Here is a 7,944-nt window from a genome sequence, read left to right as displayed (position 1 = left end):
CTCTGAGGGGAAAATAAATTTGAAGTAATGTTTGAAATGACAGTAAACAGGTGGATTTATAAAAATAAAAATATACAATGTTTAAGGTTCATTTATCTCCATACATAAAATAAATAAATAAAAGCCCTCTCTTTACTGAAGAAGACAGAACACACAAATGCAACTCCTTTCCTTTAAGAGACTTCATTAAAATGATAACAAAGGCATTTTTAAAAACAAGTAGGTCCAGATGAGGCGTAGTGGCTCATACCTGTAATTCCAGTACTTTGGGAGGCTGAGACAGGTGGATCACTTGAGGTCAGGAGTTTGAAACCAGCCTGGCCAATATGGCAAAATCATCTCTACTAAAAATACAAAAATTAGCTGGGCGTGGTGGCAGGTGCCTGTAATCCCAGCTACTCAGGGGGCTGAGGCAGGAGAATCGAGTGAACCTGGGAGGCAGAGGTTGCAGTGAGCCGAGAAGGCAACACTGCACTCCAGCCTGGGTGACACAGCGAGACCCTGTCTCAAAAACAAACAAACAAACAACAACAACAAAAAAAACCAAGTATGTCCAGACAATAATGTAATAATGTGGCAAACTGGAGAAGGCACATTAGCTGATGAGAGCTTTCTCCATGGTTGTGGGTAATGGAAAGCAGTGATGGCCTGATAGTTGAGGAATTAGGGCAGAGGGGCATTAGACTAGAGTAGAAGGGGCTCCAGCCAAACAAGACTCTGCAGACCCTGGAGAGGGTCTGAAACACCAGGAACAATGGTGGGAACATACTTGGGCAGAAAATTAAAAATAAGTGTCAATGGAATCTACCCTTTGCCCTGCCTGGCTCCGTGCCATAAGACAAAAACAAAATTGAAAACGAAAGCAAAACCTTTCCTATATCCTGATATTTAAAATTCTGGCAGTGTTTGGTGGCTCATACCTATAATCCCAGCACTTTGGGAGGCTGAGGCGGGAGGATCACTTGAGCCTAGGAGTTTGAGACCAGCCTGGCCAACACGGCGAGACCCCCATCTCTATAAAAAATAAAAAATATTAGCTGAATTTAGTGGCATGCACCTGTAGTTCCAACTACTTGAGAGGATTGCTCCTGGTGGGAGGATTGCGTTAGCCCGGGAGGTCGAGGCTGCAATGAACCATCATTATGCCACTGCACTCCAGCCTGGGCAGTAGAGCAAGACCCTGTCTAAAAAAACAAAATCCACAGAAGGTTGAAGGTAAATTTAATAAAATATCTCAAAAAACAGAATTAAAGAAATATTTAAAATATGAAAAAATATTAAAGGTCTGGAGAATCAAACTGTGAGGTCCCTATCTAAGTGACGGGAGATGCAGACATGACACAGAAAAGTAGAAGGAAGAAAGTGTCGAGGCGGTAATATAAAAATATTTCCCATGCTGCACATGCTGGCATGTGCTTGTGGTACCAGCTGCTTGGGAAGCTGAGGCAGGAGAATCACTTGAGCCCAGTAGTTCTGGGCTACAGTGAGCCATGATCATGCCACCGCACTCTGGCTTGGATGACAGAGTAAGAACCTATCTCTAAAAACATAAAAAAACAACAAAATTAATTTAAAAAATAAAAATAAATCATAATTTTTTCCAAAGTTGAAAGACGCAAAAGGGCTCTCACTAGGTGCCTAGCACAGTAGATGAAAATACCTCATACAGTTCTGTGAGTTGGCTGGGCTCAGCCAGGCAGCTCTCACCTTGAGGGATGGTGCTCCCCAGCCACTGAACCTAAGAAGATAGGGTTTTCCTACCTTGTATTTTCAAGTAATGGGAATCAGAGCCAACTTCATTTTCCAGCCCTCTCCTCCTTACTTACCGCACTCCAGCTGTTACCAGTAGGGAATCTGATGGTTCTGCAGCAGCAACTCTATTCTTCCCTCCTCAGAGGAAAAAATTCGCCCAAGGGGCATAAGGTAGAGTAAGAAACCAAGATAACTTTTAGAGCAGGAGTGAAAGTTTTTAAAAAAGTTTTAGAGAGGAATGAAAGGAAGTAAAGTATACTTGGAAGAGGACCAAGCGGGTGACTTGAGAAATCCCAGTGAACTGTACAACCCTTAATGTGGGGTTTTATATGTTGGCACGGTTCTGGGATTTGCGTTTCTTCTCTCCTGATCCTTCCCTTGGAGCAGGCTGTCCACTTATGCAGTGGTCTGCCAGCACTTGGGAGTGGCCGCACTCACAGTGTGTTTACTGAAGTTGTGTGCGTGCTCATTTGAGGCATTTTTCCCTTGCCAGTCGAGAATTCCTAGAGGAAGGTCATATATTAGTTAAACTCTGACATTTTGCCCCTTAGGGCCCATGCTTGAGCCCACTTGCCCAACTCCTGAGATCTTATCAGGAAGCGGCTGACACTAGCTTCAGGTGTTTTCTATCTATTGGGAGCCGTCCTTTCCCTGGTGCTGGCTGCAACCAATGACGATTTTAGAGAAACAGTGTAACAACCACCTGACCATCACATGATGGTCGCCTGACATTCCTGGTTGGGGGTGGGGGTGGAATGCCCTCTGCTGCCCTTCTCATGTTCCCCTAGCTACCTACTCTAATACAGGTATGTATGCCTTTCTGAACTTTCTTGAATGTGTCAGACTTATTTTAACCCCGAAGACTTTTTTTTGCTATTGCCTTTGACTACAATATGATTTCCCTGTATTTTTGCATGACACATTACTCCTCACAATTCAAGTCACATCTCAAATGTCACCTCCTCAGGAAAGATGTTGTGCTGCTCATCACATCTAAAATAGCAACTTTCAGGTCGGGCACAGTGACTCATGCCTGTGATCCCAGCACTTTGGGAGGCCGAGGTGGGTGGATTACTTGAGGTTAGGAGTTCAAGACCAGCCTGGCGAACATGGTAAAACCCCCTCTCTACTAAAAAGACAAAAATTAGCTGGGCGTGGTGGCAGGTGCCTGCTATCCCAGCTATTTAGGAGGCTAAGGCAGGAGAATTGCCTGAACCCAGAGGTGGAGGTTGCAGTGAGCCAAGATCGCACCACTGCTCTCCAGCCTGGGCGACAGAGTGAGACTCTATCTGGAGGGAAAGAAAAAATGCAACTTCATTCTCCACCTATCCCTTTAGCCTATTTAAATTCTTCATAGCACTTACAATGACCAAATCCTTTTTTTTTCTTTTCTTTATTATCTGTCTCCTCCATGAGAGTAGGGACTTTGTCTTATTCATCATTATACAGATGGTTCTGGAGCCACCCAACAAGTTCTTCTTCCCCACTGCACAGACAAAAATCAATTCACTGAGACCATGGCATTGCAATACAGAAAGAGTTTAACTGCCGCGAGGCTGGCCCACGTGGCAGAACTGGAGTTATCCCTCAGATCAGTCTCCCTGTAGGCTCGGAACAAGGGTTTTTATGGACAGTTTGGTTGTCAGGGGGTAGGGGGATAGTGCCGCTGATTGGTTGTGGATGAAATCATACCACTGTGGAAAGCAGTCCTCATGCACTGAGTCTGCCTCTGGGTGGGGCCCCAGGACCTGTTGAGTCATGAGTCATGAGTCCGAGTGAGGTCAGTCTGAAAAACATCTCAAAAAACTCAATCTTGGCTCGGCGCGGTGGCTCACGCCTGTAATCCCAGCACTTTGGGAGGCCCAGGTGGGTGGATCACAAGATCAGGAGTTTGAGACCAGCCTGGCCAAGATGGTGAAACCCCGTCTCTACTAAAAATACAAAAACAAACAAACAAACACCCCCATCTTAACTTCTACAATAGTGATGTTACCTGCAGGAGCAATTGGGAAAGTCACAGATCTTGTGAACTCTGGCCACATGACCCCTGGGCATTAAGGGACTATAGAAACTATGCCTACATTTTAGCAGAGTTCTGGCTTCTCCCATTATCCTATTCCTGTGGCCTTCCATTAGTCTTACAAAGGCGATTTTGGTCCCTGAGAAAGGAGGGGGTTAGTTTTAGGGAGCGACTATTATAATCTTTGCTTTCAAATTAAACTATAAATTGAATTCCTCCCAAAGTTAGCTTGGCCTATGCCCAGGAATAACCAAGGACAGCTTGGAGGTCAGAAGCAAGATGAAGTCAACCATGTCACATTTCTGTTACTGTCAGTTCTGCAAAGGCAGTTTCCGTCCCTAACATAACAATAATTTGATGTAGATTTATCATAAGATGGCGCAAAAGAGAGAATGCATTCAGCAGAAACTGTACTTTGAGTATTCAAACAACTATTCTGTTCTTCAAATTCAGTACAGTATTCAATAAATTCTACGAGATTCAACACCTTGTTACAAACTAGGCTTTGTGTTAGATGATTTTGCCCAACTGTAGGCTAATGCAAGTGCTCTCAGCACGTTTTAGGTAGGCTAGGCTATGCTACTTTAACAGCTACATTGTCTAGGGTATTTATGCTGGGGTTCCTTGTCTCACAATGAGAAAGAATTCAGGACACAGACACACGTGGGTGGGTTAAGAAGTAGAAAACTTAATAGAAGAAAGGAGAGAGAGAGAAGTCCAAAACGGGAGGCGGCGGACCGCAGCAGATTTTATAGGCAGGCTGGAAAAGGTGGTGTCTGATTTACGCAGACCTCATAGATTGGTACCATCAGGTATGACATTTACATAGCCCGCGAGGAAGACTGGCTGCCCCACCCTAATCTTATTATGTAAATGGGCTCTCCAGTTGATCAGCACTATCTTGACTGCTCTTTAATACATTGTATGGTGGCCGACAAAGAGAAAGGAAGACAGAGCCACCATCTTGAACACATATAGTCCCTAGCTCCTGCCGGCATTCACCCGTGCAAGCTCCCAGCTTGCTTGTTTATATCTGCAGCTCAACTTTACAGGCTGCTCTTTGTTAAAAAACAATTTGGGGCTGCTTTTCATTAAGGATAAAAGCCTTACCAAGGACTTCCGTACCCTCACTATCTGCCCAAGTAATTTCTTCTCAACTCCCATATCCCTATGTTCAGTAGGTTAGGTGTGTTAAATGCATTTTCAACTTACAATACTTTTAATTTATGAAGAATTTACAGGGAGAACCTATATCATTAGTGCCTAGAACATACTTGGAATGTTTGTCGAGTGAATGCTGAATCAGAATCTTGGCTGGGCATGATGGTTCATGCCTGGAATCCCAGCACTTTGGGAGGCCAAGGCGGGCAGATCACCTGAGGTCAGGAGTTTGAGACCAGCCTGGCCAACATGATGAAACCCCATCTCTACTAAAAATACAAAACTTAGCCAGGCATGGTGACCCGTACCTGTAATCCCAGCTACTCGGGAAGCTGAGGCAGGAGAATCGCTTGAACCTGGGAGGCGGAAGTTGCAGTGAGCCGAGATCACACTATTGCACTAGAGCCTGGGTGACAAAAGTGAGACTCCATCTCAAAAAAAAAAAAAAGAAAGAATCCATTTCAGGCAGACAATGGAACAATGCTTTTAAATTCCTGATGAAAAATTAGTTTCAGCTCAAAATTCTATATCCAGTCAAATCTTCAACTAAATGGAAAAGAAAAATAAAGACATTTTTTAGACTCATAAAACTTGCTTGTTTTACATCTCTTCTAAGAAAATACCTCAGCAAAACCAGGGCATATACGAAACAAAAGTTTTAAACATGGAATCCAGAAAGCAATGAATTTAACCAAGGATGGCAGTAAAGGAAAACCCCATGGTGACAACTGTGTAGCAAGACTGGAATAACAGCTCATCCAAATTGAAGTGGGCAGACACAGGGCCCTGGGATGGAGATCTCTAGGGGAAAAAAAAAGGAGAGCCAGGCATAGTGGCTCACGTCTGTAATCCTAGCACTTTCAGAGGCCAAGACAGGCAGATCGCCTGAGGTCAGAAGTTCAAGACCAGCCTGGTCAACATGGTGAAACCCTATCTCTACTAAAAATACAGAAATTAGCTGGGTGTGGCAGTGGGTGCATGTAGTCCCAACTACTCGGGATGCTGAGGCAAGAGAATTGCTTGAACTCGGGAGGTGGAGGTTGCGGTAACCAAGATCACACCACTGCACTCCAGCCTGGGAGACAGAGCAAGACTCTGTCTCAAAAAAAAAAAAAAAAAAAAAAGAAAAAAGAAAAGAAAAGAAAAAAAAGGAGGATTTCAGTAGAAAAGCGAATTTGATGAAGAGGTTGGAAAAAGTTGACAATATATTTCTTCAAATAGTACCAAAAAAGCAATTAGAAACTGTAGAGGAAAGCAAAAGTATAAAAGAGAAAATGTAATTGGTAATCTTATTGATCACAAGCTCTGCATTAAACAATATTCACAGAGATCCAAAAAGAAAAATATTCCACATTGATTTCCAAATTTGTGAATCAACTTACAGATGAAGAAGAGACGATTTACTTGTGGTTACAGAACAGCCTTGATGATGTTGTGGGGGGACATGTGATGCACTGTCCAGGGATAAAAGAAATTATTTTCCCAGTGACTGGAAGTGCTGCCAGCAGATAGCCCTCAGCTGTGTGCCCCTTTGCGGACTGCCTCAGCGGAAGAGAGCTGCACAGTGTGAAACTCAGCTGCTTCCTCTGCCCAATCCTGTTTCCTTCCCTTCTGCAATACATCCCCTAACAAACCTCCTGCATGCCAATCTGTTTCATAGTCTGCTTCCCAGAGAATCCAACCTGTGATAATTGGTACCAGAAGTGGGGTGATCCAAAAAAACCCAAACAGGAGGACTGGATGTTTGGGGTTGGGTCACCTGCCACCTGGCTATGAGGACACCATCATTGGTGGAAGGTGGCACACAGATTGTCTCTGGCAGAAGGTGATGGTGCAATTATTAAAACTTTTGCTAGTGATGAGCTCAGATGGTACCTTAGTGAAGGAAATGTATTAGCTTGGATGTATCAGGTGCTAGAGACATGAAAGAAATAGTAAGTATAGCGTTATTGCCCAGCTTGATTAACACTTTGGAAAACACTGAGAGCATCAGCAATTGCAGCTAAGTGTCAAAGCCTGAGTGCCAAGCATGCAGCCAGCATGGCCAGAGATTGGTTACAGGAGGATTAGGCAATGACTTCTATTATCAATGATAATAGGAACCAGGGTTCTTACTGTTGAGAAGGAATTTACAGATACGGAAAGAGGATGTATTAGTCAGGTTTTGCAGAGAAACAGAACCAATAGGATATACGTAGATACGTAAGAGAAGATTTTTTTGTGGGCCTTGGCTCATGGAATTAGAGAAGATGAGAGGTCCCACGATATGCCATCTGCAGGCTGGAGAACTAGGAAAGCTGGTGGTGTACTGCAGTCGGAGTCCAAAGGCCTGAGTAGCAGGGGAGCAGATGGTGTAACTCCCAGTCCAAGGCCAAAGGCCTAAGAAGCAGGTGGCAGGGTGATGGTGCTGGTATAATTCCTGGAATCTGAAGACCTAAGAACCAGGAGCTCCTATGTCTGAGCTCTAAAAGAAAGAAAACTCTCCTTTAACAACAACAAAAAAGATTTCACTCGGGCATTCACAATTGAGTAAACATATTTAAATTGTTCTGTATCTCCTAAGTCTCGCAGTTCAAAGTGTGGTCTCTGATCAGTAGCATCACTATTAACTGGGAGCTTGTTAGAAATGTACAATTGGGGCCAGGTGTGGTGGCTCACATCTGTAATCCCAGCACTTTGGGAGGCCAAGGCAGGTGGGTCACGGGGTCAGGAGATCAAGACCATCCTGGCTAACACAGTGAAACACAGTCTCTACTAAAAAGGCACAAAAAAATTAGCCAGGCGTGATGGCAGGCACCTGTAGTCCCAGCTACTCGGGAGGCTGAGGCAGGACAATGGCGTGAACTCGGGAGGCGGAGCTTGCAGTGAGCTGAGATTGCACCACTGCACTCCAGCCTGGGCAACAGAGCGAAACTCTGTCTCAAAAAAAAAAAAAAAAAAAAAAAAAAGAAATGTACAATTGGGCTGGGCCTGGCAGCTTATGCCTGTAATCCCCGCACTTTGGGAGGCTG

The sequence above is a fragment of the Gorilla gorilla genome, chromosome 8, assembly GCF_029281585.2.
Source record: "Gorilla gorilla gorilla isolate KB3781 chromosome 8, NHGRI_mGorGor1-v2.1_pri, whole genome shotgun sequence".
In the NCBI taxonomy this organism is placed as follows: domain Eukaryota; kingdom Metazoa; phylum Chordata; class Mammalia; order Primates; family Hominidae; genus Gorilla; species Gorilla gorilla.
Note: the sequence above shows the minus strand (reverse complement) of the source record.